This window comes from Myotis yumanensis, unplaced genomic scaffold, assembly GCF_028538775.1.
Source record: "Myotis yumanensis isolate MYYU_CA2020_CCGP unplaced genomic scaffold, mMyoYum1.0.hap1 SCAF_1, whole genome shotgun sequence".
NCBI classification, from domain to species: Eukaryota; Metazoa; Chordata; class Mammalia; order Chiroptera; family Vespertilionidae; genus Myotis; species Myotis yumanensis.
The window spans coordinates 220,701,894-220,723,755 of record NW_027223752.1 but is presented as its reverse complement, the minus strand read 5'-3'; positions in this window follow the sequence as shown (position 1 = coordinate 220,723,755).

Genomic DNA, 21,862 nt, shown 5'->3' with positions numbered 1-21,862 from the left:
GAAATACTATAACTGCCATGCATGAGAAACCTTAAATGTCCTCTGGGGCACATGTTAGTTTCCTATTGCTCCTGTAAAATTATCACAAAATCTGTGGCTCAAACAATAAAAATATATTATCTTAAGTTTAGGAGGTTAGAAGATAATCATGCATCTCAGTGGGTTACAAGCATAGTGTGGGCAGGTCCATGTTCCCTCTGGGGGTTGAGGAGAGAATCCATTTCCTTGCCTTTTTCTACTTCCTGAGGCTGCACTCATTCCTTGGCTCATGGCCCATCTTCTTCCTGTATGTTCAGAACCAGAAGGGCTGGGCACGTCCTGCTCACCTGGCAACCACTCTGGTTCTCCCTCTTCTGCCCAACTCTTCTACTGTCACAGAGCATTGAGATTACACCTGCTCCCACTCGAATAACCCAGGATCATCTCCCCACTGTAAGGTCAACTGATTAGCAACTTTAATTCCATCTACACCTTTTGTCGTTTCCCTTTCTCACATTACGTAACTCATTCATATATTCCAGAGCTTCAAGACACCTAAGCCTCTTTGGGGACCATTACTCTGTCTGCCATTGGGTAATAGTCACATGCTTCAAGATTGTGTTTGAAATGTACCTGGTAATATTTTAAGAACCTATAATGCATTCTCCATTGGTCACATTGGGGAAAAAAATCAACTTTTTAAATTCAAGATGAGGCAAATTTTTTCAATTCAATATTTTAAATTCCTCAAGAGAGTTTGAATGAAACTTAGGTAAATCTTATTTTTCCTTTCACTGTACAAATATTTGTATAGACATAGACATTAAAGAAAAGTAAGTATCATTGTATTTGATTAAATAATGAAAGCATGAAGATAATCAAGCCAGTATTAGCCTAGAACAAAAAATAAAAATATATGATTATTGCCTGGCTGGTGTTGCTCAGTGGTTAAGCATCAACCTATAAAACAGAAGGTCAAGGTTCAATTCTAGTCAGGGCACATGCCTGGGTTGCAGGCTCAATCCTCCATAAGGGGTCTGCAGAAAGCAGCTAATCAATGATTCCCTCTCATCATAGAATTTTCTATCTCTTGCTCCCTCTCCCTTTCTCTCTGAAATCAATAAAAATATATATTTTAAAAATATATATACATATATATATGATTACTGTGATTCAATGTTTTTGTTAATTATTACTATTAACACTTTACTCCTACATGTGAATATTAATTCAAGAAGAAAAATATTTTAAGGATGGAAAGACTAAATTTCAACAAACTTCTTTAACTCTATGCATTTATGAGTTCTGACACTTTGTCAACTTCATTTATGCTGAAAGTACACAATGCTAATATTTGTCATGACATACACAGAAGAAAAGTGCTTAGTGCTACAGTTTTCATATAATTTTAATAACATTTTTCAAGAGAGAGATATTTGCAAGTTAAATGTCTAGAAGTGTAATCTCAATTTTTTAAAAAGACATCATAATTTTTCAAAATTAGATGCATTTAATTAATTTTGTCCAAAATGGTTAGCGCAGAGGAAACATTTTTAAATGTAAATGCAATCACCAAAGTGTAAAACATAGTGTAAAATCTATATTTTAAAAGGTTTCCCTAGCCACTAGCAATTTTTTAATATTTCTGTTCAGACCTAATTAAGGTTCCTTTGAAAATTTAGAAAACTTAATACTCAAAGACATATAAAATTAAATTAATGAATGCAAATGAAATCATCACTACTATGGTTTAAATTTGACCAAATTATCAGTACTAGTGGATCAGCAAGTAAACTGTTGCTGGAAGTAAATGTTACTTGATCTTAATCAGAAATTGTTTTCTGGACATCTGTGAAAAATTACTTTGAAAGGCAGCATATTCTCTGTATTTATGAACCAATTTCTGTTTGTTTGTTCATTTATTTTTTATTTAGATTCCATGTATAAATAAGATCATATGAGATTTGTCTTCCTGTGTCTGACTTTTGCTCAGCATAATACCCTCTAAGTCCACCCATGTTGCTGCAAATGGCAAGGTTTCATTCTCTTTTATGGCTGAATCACATTCCTTTGTATATATGTAGCACTTTTTAATCCATTCGTCTATTAATGGACAATTAGGTTGCTTCCATAACTTGCCTGTTATAAAAATGCTACAATAAACATATGGATGTATATTTTAATGATAGCCAAATGGGAGGAGGATTGGGGGGAATGAATGAAAAAGGTGAAGGGATTAAGAAGTACAAATTGGTAGTTACAGAATAGTCAATGGGACATAAAGAACAAGATATGGGCTATAGTCCATAATATTATAAGAACTATGCATGATGTTTGATGGGTACTAGGTTTATTAGAGTGGCCAGTTAGTAATGTCTAATCACTAGGTTGTATACCTGAAACTAAGATAGTGCATGTTAACTATAATTGAAAAAAATTAATTTCAAGTCAAAATAAAAATAAGGTAGTGTATTATAGGAAGTTTTTACAACTTCAGTTTGGTTATAGATTTCCATGTATCTTCCTAGAAATAATACTTTCATCTATATCCTTGATATGTAAAAATATTATCTATCAACTCTAATACTCCTTCCTACAGTACTCACTGAATTTCATATAGAGCATATTCCTAAAATATCCAATATAGGTAAAGATGTGCATATCCTAAACCACAGTAATAGTTTATATAAATTATGTAATCACAGGGAAACATGGAGGCTTATAATAGAAAGTTATAAGAGTAAAAATGTGAGGGAAGGGGGACTAAACTCACACTATTAGAATGGGTAAATATACTGTAGTATATTTACGCAGTAGAGTAGTAGACTGAGGTCAAAATGAAAAACATTGATATGTGAGAGAAACATTGATCTGTTGTCTCATGCACATGCCACAACTGGGAATCAAACCCACAACCTAGGTATGTGCCCTGACAGGGAGTTAAATCTTCCACCATTCAATACATGGGATGATGCTCCAACTACTGAGAACACTGGCCAGGACAGTAATTGTATTCTTACTTTTTTAAGAAACCTCCACACTGTTTTCCACAGTGACTGCACTAAATTATATTCCACCAACAGTGTATTAGTGTTCTCTTTTCTCCACATCCTCTCCAACACTTTTTACTTCTAACTATGAGGTGGTGTCTCATTGTGGTTTTGACTTGCATTTCTCTAATAGCTAGTGATGCTGGACATCTTTTCATATGTCTGTTGGCTATCTATTTATCTTCCTAGGAGGAGTGTATTATTTCATTCATATGTGGAATATAAAAAAAAGTAACAGCCACACTAACAAAACAAACTCACAGACACAGACAACAGAATGGTGGTCACTGGAGGAGAAAGGGGGAGGGTGTAGTTGGTAAAGAGGGTCAAATACATGAGAGATGAAGGAAACTAGGCTTTCGGTGGTGAGCATGCAACAGAGTACGTACACGTGGAATTATAATCTTATACACCTGGAAATGATATGATCTTATTAACCAATGCAATACCAATGAATTTAACTTAAAAGAAAAAAACTAAATAAACACACACACACACACACACACACACACACACACACACAACAACAACACCAACAAAAACTAAACTTAAAACCCATGAGGGAAAAGGTTTTTTACTTTGAGAATGCCAGGTGCCTAAACCTGATGTAGTCACTAGATTCTGTTTTTAGATGAGCTTCCAATTAGGAATAACCTTGTATTCATCCATTTGGGCTACTATAACAGAATACCACAGACTAGGTAGCTTATAAAGAACTGAAATTTATTTCTCACAGTCTTAGGGGCTGGAAGTCCAAGATAATGGTGCCAATATGGGTTGGGTTCCGGTAAAAACCCTGTTCTGGGTTATAAACTGCTGACGTCTCTGTGTCCTGACTGGGTGGAAGAGGCAAGAGAACTCTGTGGGGTCTCTTATAAAAGTGCTAATCTCACTCACAAGGGCTCCACTCTCATAACCTAAGCACAATCCAAAGCCCACCTCCTAATACCATCACATTCAGTATTAGGATTTCAACATATGAATCTAGAGGAGGACACACTTGTTCAAACCATAGCAACATTCATGTGAAGGTGCCAGGAATGAAGAACCTCATTATAGAATCACACATCATTTTGTTTTTCCTGAGATCATTAGCTTAAAACTCGTTGTCGATGTATCAAAAGTCTTCTCTATAATCATCATGTCGTTGCACACACTATAGTATATTTTCAATTTCAGATTGCCTCTTAAAAACTATGGTGGATATTGTAGACCCCAATGGTTAGGCTATTGGTGTGAAAGACTTGACAGCACCAAATAATGTGGTAACTATTGTTTCAAACTCAATCTATTCTAGGACACAACTCTGTAGAGGCCAAATTGATGCAGTAATAGTACACTGTATTTTTTCTTGGTATCATTAATCAAAGACACAGCAGTTTCAATAATAATAATAATAATAATAATAATTCATTTACATGGCTTTTAAGGCAGCAGTTCAGTCAAGCAAAACAAAATAGTATCAATAATTTATTTCATATTTCATTTGTTTTCTTATAAATGCTCGAAAAAGGAAATGAAAATGAAATGTGGAAATAGCCATTTTTTATATAAAGGTCTGTTCAGAAAAATAGGATCTCTTTTTCTCCTTGAATCAACCAAGTTATAACTGACACTTAACTTAAAGTTACTTTTTACTGTAGCATTGCTTTCTCTAATTAATTAAAATTGATGGCTGTATTACGTACAACGCTATACTTTCCTAAATTTCACAGGACAGATAGAAAGTTTAATACATTGGCTAGGAAAGCTTTCAATTGCATAGCTATCCAAAGGAAAATCCAATTTTATAATCTAACAGCATTTTTTGAAAAACACAGCAATGATTTTTAAAAAACTCATCCTGGGATGAGTACAGGCACCCGAATTCCATTCTGAAAAGGCTATAGTACTTGTTCGTTGACATTTTCAAAGTTCATGTGATCCTGATAAATGATTAAAGGTTATCTCTAGAGTATATTTCTGATGACAGTTTTTCTGGTTTTCTACCTAGTTCATAGGTAGGAAAGAATGTATTGTTTAAAGAATGTTATTTTCTTTTCCACTTGATCCCTTAAGTCATAATTTAAGCCATTCCTTATTCCCTAAGCTGATATAGAGTTCTGTGTACCCCAGGATAGTATGTCACTGATAGTGATATAAATACATAGTTTGAGCCTTAAGAAATCATATTATTCCTATCATTTCCTGTGATTTTCTTCCATCTGTATGGTATATTATTACTTTATCACAGATCAAGAAAAAATAGAACCCAAGGATCACCTTGTAACATATTACCAAGATTTTTTAGAAGGGCTGTGTAAGATACAAGTAATAAAATATTTCTACACTTGAGATGCTTGCATTCTTAACATGTATTTTTATTCTAGTCTAAACTTAATCTATGACAAGTTCATTTTAAAAAGTCATGACTAATGCACATAAAGCTTATTAACTACTCTCTGTTTTAAACTAAGTAACTACAACTATAAATGTAAATGTGAATAAAATTTCTAAAATGTTCGTTTATACCCCAAGGCTGACATAGTCCCTACTTTAAAAACCAGTAATCAAACATCTTGTCAATGTGCAAGCATTAACTATTGTCTATCAGTGGTTCTCAACCTTCTGGCCCTTTAAATACAGTTCCTCATGTTGTGACCCAACCATAAAATTATTTTTGTTGCTACTTCATAACTGTAATGTTGCTACTTTTTATGAATCGTAATGTAAATATCTGATATGCAGAATGGTCTTAGGCGACTCCTGTGAAAGGGTCATTTGACCATCAAAGGGCTCGCGACCCACAGGTTGAGAACTGCTGGCTAATTCATCCCTAGATCTCATATTCACCTTGACTAATAAATTAGTGTGTTAATTATCTTTACCACTTGTACACTTTCATATTAGAATTAGTTAGAAAAAGACTATTTCTCTATCGCCCATGGAAATATTGGGGCAATATTTCATTATATAGCAAATTCAACAGGGCAATTTTCCAAACTTTCTACACTAAGACACATCCCTATATTTTTTTTCCATTCTTGTTCTCTTTCCCTTACACTTCTCTTTGTTCTATGAGGTACACTTTTTAATTATCCCTCATATATAGATGATATGACTGAGGTAGAGTGAAGCAGATTCCTGCCCACTTTTTCACAACCAATAAAAGGCAGGACTACAGTCTAGGAAAACCTGTAATGGTTTCTTCCATTAAAGAACTAAAAAGTCTCATTTATTTTGTTCATTATATTCTACATATAAATGAGATCATGTGATACTTGTCTTTCTCTGACTGGCTTATACTGATGAACAAAATAGATCTAGAGACATAGAAGTATGTAACAGAATGACAAATCTCAGACAGAAGGGGGTAGTGGGGAGCGTGAAGAGAGTAACCAAAGAATTTATATGCATATATGCAGAGCCCACAGACACAGACAATAGTGTGGTAGGCCTGAGGAAGGGGCAGCTGAGGGGTGGAGGGAGTCAAAGGGGAAAACATAATTTAAACAATAAAGATAATTTTTTAAAGTGGCAATTAAAGATAGAGATTAGGAGAGGGGCAGCCATTGAAAATAACTTTACCCCACCAATATATCCCACTCAGTTGAAGTATTCTTATCAGCTTAGTATTTTGGAAAGATATAGATTATTACATTAGTATACAAGCATCATTTCTATCTGTGCCTAGATGTCTCTATGATATTTGTTAAATCGTTAAGAAGTTATAGAAACCATGTAAAATATTTTTCTTATGCAAACAAAATAGGAGAACTAGAGTTTAGTCAGGCAGAAACCACTAACATTTAAAATTTCAGAGCAGACAAAAATTAATTAATTAGGCCCAAAGGGAAATGGCCACTGCTCTGTCCTAGAATATTGATGGACACATAATTGTAACAGTTTTTCTGCAGTGCTGTTTGGTTATATTGATGCAGTTATCAGCTCAGACTCAGAACAGATATTGATGATAATGATATAGGCAGAGACATAACTATTGCACCAGGCTTTCTCTGAGGCCAAAAACTCCACTTCCAGGAATTTATCTTAAGGATCTAAGATGACTAGTGAGAAACATGTGTGGATTTTTCATGGCAGAAAAGTTTATCTCGGGAAACTTAAATGAACCTAAATAGCCAATCAGGGTGGATACTTCATAAACATTGCACGTGTATACTTGCCTTGAACAATGTTGCAACTATTGAAGATGTTGATGCACTCCTGTGGTTTTATATGTCTCTATTATATTGTTTTACTTTTTCAAAGTTCTGAAATAATATATGTACATTTTATCACTTCAGTTTTTCGTTTTTTAAAATAGATTTTAGTGTTTTTAAATGTGGGTCCATATACATAATGAAAATACTTTGAATAATAAATAGCAAGATGTAAATGACTGAAAAAACCTTAAAGTTTACTTTGTGAGATGGGTATCCACCACAGTGAGGCAGACATGAGAGGAGGAATGTAAAACCCAGTGAGCTTTTGAGTGTAACCTGAGAGTGATTTCCACAAAGGAGCTGGCTGGTCTTAGAATCCTTATATTTCCTGGCTTCAATTCATTTACCTACAAAATGAGGCAATTATATTGATGATGCAAATGTATTGTGGCAATTAATTGAGCTGAAGAAGATAAATGATCAGTTATAGCTCCTCACAAACAGGTAGCATTCAACGAAGAAAAATTACTATTATAAATTGCTATGAAAATAGTGTACCGGTCAGTTATAAGAGAGAATATAAACACATGCTGAAGCCAATTTAGTGATACCTGAGAGATACAGTGTATTCCATCTGGCCTATTATTTATTCAACTGTCACATATTATCTATTTTAACTTAATTTATTTTGCATTCATGCATTGGGTAAACAATTGCATTAGATAATTTATAAGATCTTCCTAATCCTAACGTTACATGGAATAAATAGTGGTTGATAGAAGTCCAAGTCTTTGGGTCACATTTATTACCTTTAGTCAGACTATATTTACAGTTCTTCATAACAGAACATTTCCCCCTTTTGTTTGTATAACTGGACTTCTTTTAAAACATAAATTAGTAGGTCTTCCTTTAAATTTTAATTTTTTAAAAATATTTTTAAGTATGTTGTTATTGATTTCAGATAGAGGAAAGGAGAGTGAGAGAGAGAGAGAAACATCAGTGACGAGAGAGAATCATTGATAGGCTGCCTCCTGCACTCCCCCTACTGGGTATCAGGTCCGAAATCCAGGCATGTGCCCTGATCAGGACTCAAACCCTGACCTCCTAATTTATGGGTTAATGTTCAACCACCTGAGCCACACCGGACGGGCTAAATTTTAATTTTTAATGATACTTTCTAAAAGCTTCCTAAGATTGGTCATAATTTATGTCAGGAGCATGTATCATTACTTCTGCTCCCCCCACAAAAAAAAATTGTATGAGATTTTGAGTGTTCAAAAAATATAATAGGGAAGTGAAATGAAAACAACAACAAAAAATCACACACAGAGAAACTGGTTTTTAATTGAGAGATTATAAGTGAGATTTTAGACCACTTTATGCCCTCAGGTTGCTATGAACAGAAACAGAAATGTCGTCAGCAGGCTGCCTGAGTGCCTACATTGTGCTAAGTGTTGGAATAGACACCTGTCTTTTCATATACCTTGACGAACCATTTTCAGCTCAAAGCCACATATGAAGTTTTAACAATAGCTAAATAAAATAGCTCTTACTAAAGAATAACAACTTGAACATGATGTTTTACAAGAACTAATGAAAGAGAAGGAGTCCTTCTCTTGTCCCTGTGGATAAATGGTGAATGCGCTGAAGTGTAGTATTTAATTACCTCTTTTTATTTTGTCCTTTATTATTTTAATGTTCATAGCTACACATGTTGCACAGGCCATATAATGATATAGCCCATTTTAAGGTGCATCTACACTATTTTTCTGGCTGATTTTCTGATACATTGTATTTTTCCCGTGGTCACCACACCATGGGAAGGATTTTCTCCAATCAGTTCCAAATATATGGCCCTTAAACTTTACCAGTGTCATGTCATTAAACAGGAGGGTCTATATGTCTGCAATCAATGAGAAATTGTCTCTAAGTTCCAGCCTCCTCCATTTGATCATTCTACTTGAGAAGATGAAGATATTAATCCTAATCGCCAATGTCTCAGCATACAAATTACTCTGAACACTACACAAAATCCTACTATGCCAGATTCTTTCCAAAAGAGAAAATATATCAATCTGTAGGGAAATACAAAAGAGACTGCAAGTGCACCCATAGTGGGAAGCATTAAAAACAGATTTTATTTGTGAAATTTGAAGATGCTTGTTTGAAAGATTTCACTGGAGAAAGGTTGTTTGAAGCAGGGTTATTATTTAGTTTTCTTAGTTTCAAAAGCACAGAAAACAATACCTGAAGCACCTTAAGTGCCCAGTATAAGTTGCTGATAATACAGGAATTTTATGGTTGCCCAGTCATTAGTGATATCATTATGATATTTTCTTACTTTTTCCCTGTATACAGGAAGAGAGAATTAAACAAGTTCTACCATTTTAGTATTTTATTGCTTCATGCAAAATAAAAGAATATGAACATATTGTGCCATTTTCAATCACACTGATGCATGGCAATGGCATTATTCTAAATGTGAATCACATGTATTTACACGTGTACACACACACACACACAGATACCTGTTATATAAATACATTTACATATTTGTGTGTGTTCATTTATGTATGTATTTATTTTGAAAAATGAATTCATCAAAGTACAAAATTCAGAAAAAATCTTGGCATACTCTCTCAACTTCTACCTAATCACAACACACTAATTATCACACATTAATAAAAATATTGAAAAACTCATATTGAAAACATTTATTTGCAAAGATATAAGCATCCCTATGTTCATTGCAGCATTATTGATGGTAGCCAAGGCATGGAGACAACCAAAGTGTCATTCGATGGAGAATTGGATAAAGAAGATGTGGTACAATGGAATATCTCTCAGCCACAAGAAAAGATGAAATACTACCATTGGCTACAACATGAATGGACCTTGAGAATATTATACTAAGCAAAATAAGTTAGTCAGAGAAAGCTAAGAACCATATAATTTTACTCATATGTGGGATATAAAACTGAAACTCATAGACACAGTAAACAGTATGGTGGTTACCGGAGGAAAGGGGGTGAGAGAGTAAAAGGGGCCAACTATATGGTGACAAAATATGGTGTGACTTTGGGATGTGGATACACAATGCAATGTGTAGAGCATGTATCATAAAAATGTACACTTAAAACTGTGTGATCCTATTAACCAATGTCATCCCAATAAATGCAATTTTATAAAACCTCATATTAATATAGAAATAGGTAAAAAAGAGCATATAATTATATTTGTTCACTATTTTATCCATAGAATACTTCCAGGGAAGTGATTATTAACATTTGTTGAATGAAAACAAGGACATAAATTTTTATTCATTTATTTTATTAAATAAAGCTTCACCTAGAAATTACATTTGGTAAGCACTAAAAAATATGCTAATGATTCTGAAATGAAAATTACTCTGACCTCAATAAATGCCCAATCTATTGGAACAGATACCTAGTTATCCTATATAATAAAAGACTAATATGCAAATCGACCGAATAGAGGAAAGACCAGTCACTATTACGAGCACTGACCACCAGAGGGAAGACACTCTATGCAGGATCTGCCCCCTGGTGGTTAGTGAACTCCCACAGGGGGAACGCCACTCAGCCAGAAGCCCCACTCACGGCTGGCAAACACAGCGATGGTGGCGGTAGCCTCTCCTGCCTCCAAGGCAGCACTAAGGATGTCCAAATGCCAGCTTAGGCCCACTCCCTGTCCCCGAGGGCTCCTAGACTGCAGGCCGGGCTGAGGGACCCCCCCTGAGTGCACGAATTTCATGCACCAGGCCTCTAGTATATAATAAAAATATTATGTCATTATTGTCACAATCCTCAGATACACTGAACAATTTCCTACCAAAGCTCTGTTGGAAAACCCATGTGCAGACTTTTAGTGGCTAACTGGAATAAAATATTTCCTGGATTCTGTATTGTTCAAGAATGGTCAACTCATAATTTTTATCATTTCTATTAGCTTGAAATGCTGCACCAAATGCAATTCAGTAATCATGTTTCTATGGCAAGCCTCTATTCTTATAACTTTCATCTTTTCTTTTCTTTCTTTGCATGTCTGCCTCTCTACTGACCCATTTCATTGTGCCTAAGAAACTCTCCTCTTGAAGACTCAAAAATTTTTTTCTTTACCCAATGTCCATCCACCTTCTCATTTAAGTGGAATCTGACTGCTCTTTCAGCTGACCTCCTCTCCTTCAGTTTGCTGCATTTGGAGCTCACTATCTGATTATATTTCTTGGCAGCTTGAGAGAGGTTTAGCCATTCTCCATTGCATTTGTTTCATTACAATGTTGACCAAGGTCTGGCAAAAATCCTTCTTTTATTATGTTAACACCACCCGCTGCTTAATAAAATTTCAAGATATTAACTGGGTTTATACAATTCTCAAGTCTTTGTTAACACAAGAACTTTTTCCTAATACATGGAAGGTGAGCTTTTGATTAGAAAAGAAATTATACTTAACAGAGAGAATAGAGAGTAAAAATATGGTGTTTAGAGTTATAAAATAGCCTCTTGATACCTACAGCAATGAAAATAACCTCCCGTTCTCATTGAAAGTGCTTGGGCTCTCTAGGGAAAAAAGGGGGGAAGTGGTCTCAGGAGGCTAAGATGAATAATTTAACATACAATTTTGCTGTAGAAGAGATGTGGAGGCAGGGAGCTACCTAAGTGTTGGCTTTGGTGATGAAGGCTGTGTTCATATATGTAGTTATAAGAAAATTATTATCTGGAGTTTCTAGAATTTTCTGGGCTGTGGACACTGAAAACCACCTCTGTGGCTCACATGACCTGAAAAAAACGTGCTTGTGACCATTGCAATATACACGTGTTTATCAGTCAATCATGTTCAGTGTATGAAATAAACCCTTGCACAGTGCTGCTACTTCATGGGAAATGGCACTCTCTTGTGGACTTGGCTTCTTGCCATAAAGACGTGAACCCTCTGTCCAGGCCCGAGAAACTTTGTGGACACATGTTCATAGAGTGAAGATCTCAACTAACAGGGCTTTCTCTAGCCATTTGGAGAGTCATATTCTCCTTTCTCTTGATTGCCGCAACAAACTGTGGCTTGTCATTAATCCTTCAGAATTCTGTCACAACTTCCGTGTCATTTTCCAATAACTGCTGGAATAAATGCTCTTAAATGTGGTCCAGTTACATGAATTCCCTATCAAATGCCTTCAGAAGAAATGTTCTTCCCCATTCGGCCTTTTTACTTAATTCCCATGGTTATCACTGACTGTACTATCATCTTTTTCCCACATGCAATATCGATACATTTTATATTTTATTTCCTAGAATTTTCCATTCATGCCATTCCACCTCAGAATTATGGCACAAATTGTTCTATGTACCTGTGTTGACATTATAAGCATGCACTCCCACAAATATGCAAGCACACACATCCATCCATGCATGTATACATGCGATATTTGTACTTTTCTTTTACTGAGGTGGAATTTCTTTTATTTCAGTTTAAGAAATACCATCTTTAGCAAGCAAACTTCACCCCTAGTGGAGAAAGAGTGTCTCTTTGGTGTACATTTGCTTTTAGCATCTTGCTCTTCTTACTAACATAGTTTTTGTTGCACACCATCTTAATGGCATATAGGCACCCCTCATTCTTTCATTATGTGCCATATATCTTGAAACTAAGAATCATGTATTAATGTGTCATCAGCACCTATTATAGTACATGATCAATAAAAAGGTTTTAATGAAAGACAAACTTAATCATCGTTACCTTTGTATGTTGATAATTGAGGCAGACAAAAGAATGCCTCCCTGCCACAATGCTATCCATATCTTATCCCTGAAACTTGCAAAAATGTTATATTACATGGAAAGGGGAATTAAGTCTCATATTGAGTCAAGATTACTAATCAACTGATTTTAAATAAAAAGATTATCATAGACTAGAGGCCTGATGCACAAAATTTGTGCAGGGGTAAGGGGTAACCCTCAGCCTGGCCTGTGCCCTCTCGCAAATCAAGACCCCTCCGGGATGTCCGACTGCCGGTTTAGGCACCACCTGCTCACTCCTAACCGCCCTTCTGCTTGCTCCTTACAGCTTGGTTCGCAGATCCTTAGTGCTGCTGCGGAGGTGGGAGAGGCTCCCACCACCGCCTCTATGCTTGGCAGCTGTGAGGCTGGCTTCTGGATGAGCAGCGCTCCTGCTGTGGAAGTGCACTGACCATGAGGGGGCAGCTCCTGCATTGAGTGTCTGCCCCCTGGTGGTCAGTGCACATCATAGCAACCAGTCATTCTAGTCATTCCACCGTAAGGGTCACTGGGATTTTATCATATAGACTAGAAGCCTGGTGCACAAAAATTTGTGCACTCAGGGGGGATGGGGGGTCCCTCAGCCCGGCCTGTGCCCTCTCACAGTCTGGAAGCCCTCAGGGCATGACCACCTGCTGGCTTAGGCCCGCTCCCCAGGAGGATTGGGCCTAAGCTGGCAGTCAGACATTCCTCTGGCAGCCTGGGAGCCCTCGGGGGATGTCCACTTGCCAGAAGACCTAAGCTGCAGTCGGACATCCTTAGTGCTCTTGGGGAGGCGGGAGAGGCTCCCACCACCACCACTGTACTGGCAGCCGTCAGCCAGGCTTGTGGCTGAGCAGAGCTCCCCCTGTGGGAGCTCACTGACCACCAGGGGGCAGCTCCTGCATTGAGCATCTGCCCCCTGGTGGTCAGTGTGTGTCATAGTGACCAGTCATTCCCAGTTGTTCTGCTGCTAGGGTCAATTTGCCTATTACCCTTTTATTATGTAGGATAGAGGCCTGGTGCATGGCTGGGGCTGGCTGGTTTGCCCTGAAGGGTGTCCTGGATCAGGGTGGGGTCCCACTGGGTTTCCTGGCCAGCCTGAGTGAGGGGTTGAGGCCCGTTTTCAGGCTGGCCACACCCCCTTCAGCGAGGGGGGTACTGCTGGGGTGCCTGGCCAGCCAGGGTGAGTGGCTGATGGCTGTTTGCAGGCTGGCCACAGCCCCTTCCGGGTGGGGGTCCCTGCTGGGGTGCCTGGCCAGCCTGGGTGAGGGGCTGAGGGCCATTTTCAGGTTGGCCACAGCCCCTTCAGGGAGGGGGCTCCCCGTTGGGGTGCCTGGCTAGCCTGGGTGAGGGGATGATGGCTCTTTGCAGGCTGGCCACGGCCCCCAGCCACCCAAGCTCCCAGTGGAGGCTGGCTGGAAGCAGGTATCTGGGATTTATTTATCTTCTATAATTGAAACTTTGTTGCCTTGAGCGGAGGCTACAGCTGGCCAGGGCAGGCGGGAAGCTTGGCTTCCTCCATCTCCGGGGCAACCAAGCCTCCTGCTTGCTCCAGCTCCGTGGCTGCCAGCCACCATCTTGGTTGGGTTAATTTGCATATAGTCCGCTCTGGTTGGCTGGTGGGCGTGGCAGAGGTGCAGTCAATTTGCATGTTTTTATTTTATTAGATTAGATTATTTGAATTTACTATACTGAATTGACTCAAATGAAGTGATGTGTAGGCATACCCAGCTGTAGCCTTTATGCAAATATAGGTTATATGCAAATATTATTCCACTTTATATAAGGAACTTGAGTATCCACAAGTATCAGAATATATGGTCCAAATATAAGCCATTAAAATGAGAAACTAGTGCTCAAAATATAGAAAAGTCCATATATTGGAAATTAATTTTATACTTCGAGAGAGATCGTTCAGCTAATTAGAAAATATTTATTATTGAAGTAGTATTGTTATCGGAGAATTGTGGGGGAGGATTTCCTCTGTTTGCAGTGGGAGTGGGGGATCCCTTTTCCCACTGGGTGCTGGGGGACGGGTTCTTACAATATCTTGAGAAGAAGAATTTTCTAAGACTGGCGTGGAGAATGAGAGGTTTTCATTTGTGTGGAGGTCTATCACCTGGTTCCAAGTCCCCTTCCCTTAGACCAGTCCTGAAAGAGGAGCAGCTGGGGCTTCAGCAGAGCCAGAAGCACAGCCAGTGTCCAGAGTTTCCCCTCCCTGGTGGAGCTGAGTCCTGCACAGCATCAGGCTAATTTTAGTCCATCAGTCCAGTGTGTGGGGGGTCCACACAGCTGTAGGCCATGTGGGCAAATGCAGAGCCTGGGAGCCCCATAAGCCAGGAGTCAGGCCTGAGCAGCAAGAGAGCAGGGGGTGGCTCCGTTGTTCAGGAGCTTATGTATCTCCGATTTCGCACCTTTGTGGTGGCCACGCCTATTCTGGCAATGACTTGCTCCCAGGTGTGACTGACACATAATCACTTTTTCTACATTGTCTAGACTTTACCAGACATGCCTATAACATTTGGCCTCCTCCTTGTTCCTTTCCAGTTAATTAATGACTGGGTTAATTATGACAGTATCACTATATAATATAATTTGTCAAAATATGTGACAATAATTAAAGCTATTGTAAAAGAGAAATCTAAAGGTTTAATTTCATTAACTCAAAAGAAAAACAGAAAAAAAATAACAGAAACAATAATAAAAAAAAAGCACCAATAAGGTAAATAAATGTTTGATAACTGAACAAAGAGATGTTTTGGCAAACAAATTAAATATGACAACAGAATTTTATTTTGTAACGATTTATATATTATATTATAATACTATGTCACTGGTCTAAGAATTAATTATGCTGTAACTATCATTTTCACATAGTAATTTGGAAATTTTTAGCAAAAGAATTGTCCTACCTGATTATAGCATATAAACCATATACTACATGTGCAAAAAATTCCTGGGATAAAAATTAAAATCCAGCAATCTGTAATGTACAGTATGGCATGTCCCTTATAGGCCTGTGGTGCATTAATAACTATGACATATTATAGTCTTCGTGTATAGTTTCATTTATTTCACAAACGCAATATGAATTTAGGAATCAGAGAAAATTTGATGAGTTTATAAAGTTTGTGTCTTCTTGTAAGAAGTATGATAGGTTTAAAATGTTAATCTGAAAAGACTCGTCATTCGACAAACATTCAGACCATATATATATGTAAATAATTCATAAATGCTTATATATGTATATAAATGAATGCATCTACTTAGGTAATTAGCAAAATGCCTTTACCTATCCATCATAGGGGTCATTTTTAAATGCTACATATATGAAATAGTGAAAAGAATATAAGTAAGTGGTAAACCATAATTTCAAGAAGCAGTGTGTGGTCATTAATGAGCTATGACAGGCTTAGGAAAAGATATACTATTTGAACTTAAAAGCCCCGTAATTAAGTGATGGCCATTTGAAATTTGTTATTAACCTTGCTGCAGCTTTTCTTGCCCTGGCTGCCCTTTCTCAGAAGATCATTAGGAATTTCTGTGAATGTCCTTATATTCAATCTCATTCACGGAGTTGGCTGCCGCTCACTAAACAAAGCCAAAAAGAGAAGTGCCACTGCATACGGAGCTCCCTACACAGCAACACGTTCATAAATAATTCAAATGTCCTCTACTTCACAGGATCACCCTTTCAGCTGGTAACTTCAGTGAGGAACCGAGGTCACTTTCTCAGCACTTTGCAGAGAACACAACTCAGGAAACTTTGCAGTGTTGATATTTAAAAAAAAAAATGTTTCTCCATTACTGTTTTTAATTTTTTCAAAACAATAAAATAAAGGGTCTGACACATAGAGAATGTTTACTAAGTGTTTGCAGAACGTGGGTGTTTCAGAAGGCTGGGCAGGCTTTCACATAACGTAGAGGAGCTTAGTAACCGATGCCTCAAACATTTCCTAGGCTTCAGCTGTGAAGATAACCAACTTACTCAGAGACAGAGCAAATGTGCAAATAATCCTGGGTCCAGCAGAATAATGCCCTATGGTTCGCAGATCCTCTTATATGTTGGCTCTCTTGCAAGAATGTATTATTGGGCAGAAAAAAAAATTGTTGTGTTGTCCTAACCGGTTTGGCTCAGTGGATAGAGCACCGGCCTATGCACTGAAGGGTCCCAGGTTCAATTCCCGTCAAGGGCATGTACCTTGGTTACGGGCACATCCCCAGTGGGAGGCGTGCAGGAGGCAGCTGATTGATGTTTCTCTCTCATCGATGTTTCTAACTCTCTATCCCTCTCCCTTCCACTCTGTAAAAAATCAATAAAATATATTTTTTAAAAGAATTGTTGTGTTTATACTCTGTTTCTTAAAGAGATTTACAAAAAGTCATGGCTTTCCTCTACTATTCCTTCCTCTGGGTTCACCCAGCTTGTCATGCTAAGAGAGTGGGCAACCTAGGCAGCAACCAACCACTCTTATAAGGATCAGATCATGGGTTCTTTCATGTGGCAATGTTAAGGGGTAAAGTGCGTGGTGCATGAAAGTCCTATTTTTCCTTGGCATGACATCACGCTTTCACTTCAGCTCTGTTATTCTCTGGTAGAGCTAACGAAACAAAGGAAACGTCTTTTTAAACTTTACTTTTCATTTACAGGTGGATTTCCTAATTATCTTACTGTCACGTGTGAGGTGAAGAGGCCAATGTACATGTGTGACATCTCTGGGTTTAATTCTATGAATATTTTTATTCCTTTTTCTATTCTGCCTTGGGGATTTGCCTTTAGAGGTTCAAGTGTTTCAACTCTTTCCTCCATCTGCCTGTTTTCTCTCTCTGCTTTCCTGGTCTTTCTGACTTCCCACCCCCACTTCCCACTCCTTACAAACTTGGAATAATGAGGAATTTCTCCTGAATTTACTACTTGCGCATCTTTTATTCTATCTGCCATCAGGCTGCCCTTCTCTCCTCTGTACCAGGTGCCATAGCTTCTATCCTCAGCATTCAAGCTGTAATAATAGCTAAACGTTCAATCTCTGCTTTATTTTAGTATGCCTTACCCAGGTATTTTGTTGTTTACCTCCTTTTAAAAGGAAGCCCATTAGTGAATTTTTCCCTGTCTGTAATAAAAGAATATTCACACCCATTATTTTGAAAACATTTTGATGGCTTTGACTTTGAAAAAGTCAGTATGTGAATCTTGAGCCTACAGAAATATAATAAAGCATCTATTCTACCCCTTAACATAGTCCTTTAGAAAAACCCATTATCTGGGAAGGAGTCATTCTCCTGTTGACATCTATGACATTTTGGCTGTAGCTTACATTATCCTCTTTGTCCTTATTTTGAAAATTAGTTGTAAAATGTCAGCAGCCCTGATTTCTTCTTCCAAAGGATGACAGTTATTTTACCAGGTCTAAAAGCAATATCTTTAGACCACAGTAAACAGCTTTGACCTACTTCTTTGCCCCATTCTAAGTGTGGTCATGTTTTACTACCTTTTCTAAATTTATTAATAACTAGAGGCCCAGTGCATTGAATCTGTGCACAGGTAGGGTCCCTAGGCCCGGCCAGCGTTCAGGGCCAAACAGGGCCTTGTGGCTGCCGGCTGGGGCCTTCCTTCAATCTGCGCCGCCCCCTGGTCAAACTTGCTAGGGGACAATTTGAGTATTAGGTTTTTATATATAGAGATTGGTAGGCCATGCCTTCTAAACTGAAGTATTTTCACCATTAGACCACCACCAGAATTCCTATAGTTTGAAAGGTAAATTCTTAAAGTTTTATTTCAGTTAAAGTCACTGTATAATATCATAATAAAAGTATGTTTAGGTAAAGAGGCTATAATATAAATAAGAACAAAAGCACTTTGAAATTATTGCTTGTTTAAATGAAACTTTCCATGAAATTTTCCCTCAAGTGGGAATGCAAATTTGGGACAAATCCTTCCCAAAGAAATTAATTCTACATTTTACTACAGACCAGGTAGCTTCCATGGGGCATATTGTCTCCGGTAATTGTTCAGGGAAGGCCTCTAACTCCATCAGAGATGTTGCTCCAGCAGATAAACCCATAAGGACTACAGTCACAATCATGTACCTTCCATAACTGGGTTCACATTTTGATGGCTTCTTCTTACAAATCTTGGCAGACATTTACTGCATCCCAGAACTATTTTAACCATATTTGGTTCTTCTCAGTCCCTAACCAACCAGTATTCAACTCATCTCATTGGTGTGACACCTTGCAGTATTTTCCCATTGAGAAATCTCCAAGTGTATTTTTGGAGACAGTTTCCCATTGGTCGCTTATGTTTCTGCACTTAATATTTGTTCTAGGTTACAGATTGAGGGGTGTTTGTATATTGAACAAACTTGGAGGAAGGACAAATCTTCCTTCGCCGCAAAGTGCAGGCATCCTTCCTTTTCTTTTTAATGCAGCCATTGAATTTGAAGATATTATCTGTTTCTCTTTTGCATATTTATGTGGGGCTTGGATAACTGAACTCCTTACCCCCAGCTCTTCCACACAAATATGGCTAATACTATGACTACTGCTGTTGCTATAAATAATAAACTGACCTTTTTTATCCTGAACCAGGAGTCTGTGTCTTCTCTCTGCACCCATGAAACCATGGCAGGCTCATTTGTTTGCTTGCAAGTAAGAGGGGGAAATCTCAGACTCTTCACAGTTTTTAACTGTCATCAAGCTCCAAACATACGACCAAGCACAAGGAAAACTGGAGCTATGGCCATAGACATTTGCTTCTGTGCAAGGACTGTGCAATCAGTGCTACACGAAAGGTAAAGAGCCTGGTATAATTTTTTCTCATGGGCTTTATTTTATATTTCATACAGTTGTTCAAATTGCATAGGAGTTAAGGTGTATATCACTCAGATAATTTTGGAGTAATGGCTCATACAGGAAAAAGTAATTTCATCCAGTGTCTATCCATTTACTCATTTATTTATTCATTGACTAATTATAAAACTTTGACTGAATTCTTATTATGAGTCAGAATTTGGGTGGAAAAAACTGGGTATTAAGTAACAAACACAACAGGGTTCATTTTTTCCTGGAGTTAAAATTTATTTTCATGCTTATCATTAGTTAGGAAAAAATACACATATATATACATGGATGTTGATATACATATATATGTCTACATATCTCTATCTAATAATTGTAGTAAGTCCTGTGAGGAAAACAAATGAAACATTTTGAAGAAATATGTTGCTGAATTTTAGGTAAGCAGCTTTAGACTGAATGCTCTTGGTCTCATATGCATGTGATATAAAATAATTACTCAAATGAATTAATTAATATCATCTAGAGGAAAACTAAATTGCCATCATTATATAATTGAAAACAATAGAATAGTTAAAATTGTTTTTTGTGTGTGTTTCTATGTCTGACTCTATTTTATATGTGTTATGATCATATGTCCCCCAAAATTCATATGTTGAAATCTAACACCCATGGTGATAGTATTAAAAGGTACTAGCCTTTGAAGGTGATTAGATCATGAGGGTGAAGCCATCATGAATAGGATTAACACTCTTTAAAAAGATACACCATGCTAGACTTCTGGTGGGGGGAGGGGAATCTTTTTGTATGTTATATAAATGTCTAACAACTATACTGCCCACCTGAAACTAATATTGAATGTCAACTTTAATTTAAAAAAAAATAGGAAAATTTCTAGCATGTAGTTACTCAAAAAATAATAGCTCTTATTGTTTAAAAAATAAATTTTAAAAAGTAAAAGAGACCCCCCCCACCCCTTCAGCCATGTGAGAAGACAACAATTTATTAAGACAAACACCAAATCTACCCATACTTTAATCTTGGACTTCCCAGCTCCACTGCTACAAAGACACATTTTTCTTCATAGGTCATTCAGTCTATGGTGTTCTGTCATTGAAGCATGCGCACACTAGGATAATATGGTAGAGAATGGAAGCAGAGAGGTTACACATTCAGTGAAGTCAATTGGAACAATATTTTCTTAGAGAGGAGATGCTGTTTGTCTCTTAAGCTTTAGTATAGTGTATGATTATTGAAGCAAGGACCACATCTTACTCCTCCTGATGTTTTCCACAAAGCCCAGAAAGGTGTCTTACATGAAGAAGGTACTTTACAAATAATTTAGAAAAGTATATACTTCTTTTAAATCGTATCTTACCTAAAGATGACTTGGATCCACTTTGCCTTGTGTAGAATATTTGAAATATGATGTTAAGGACAAAAATGTTCTCTCCCAATAACATTTAGAGTCATCATTACTTTAAGCTCCCTGATTCATTTGTTTATGAAGTAGGACTGTAATTCAAGAACATTACAGCTTGTAATATAATGGTTTTGAATTAATCACCAAGCTAATGTATTATAACTTAGGAAAACATTTCTCAATTTGGTTTATTGCTGCTCTTAGGTTATGGCCATGATATTTTTATTAAATTTAACATAGTAGACAATAAAATAAAAGTCTTGTGTACTTTCAAACTTATTATTTTTTAATTTTGTTTTGGTCTTCCCCTGGCAAAGTTATTTTACAGGTGGATACAAATTTTTTGTGTGTAGGTTTGTTACTTTAATTTACAAAATATAAGAGGTTGAATATTGGTTTGAGACCATTGTAATTAGCTAGTTATTGATAACAGAAAAGGAGCAAAGGGGAGGCCAGACATTAAAAGCATGGCCATCTTAGCAACTTAACCAGGAAGCTGCAAGTTCACACTCTCCAGGGAACCACCAGCCCATTTCTGCAGGACAGCAGGGAAAGGGGTCCAACAAAAGGGGAGATGGGTACATGCGAAATGAGTCGGAGTGACACTGGGCTAGTGCCTGTCAGTCAAGCCTGGGGAACCATGGATTGTCTAGAGTAGGCAGGGCCATTGCGAACGCATGAGAATTTGGGAAATCATAA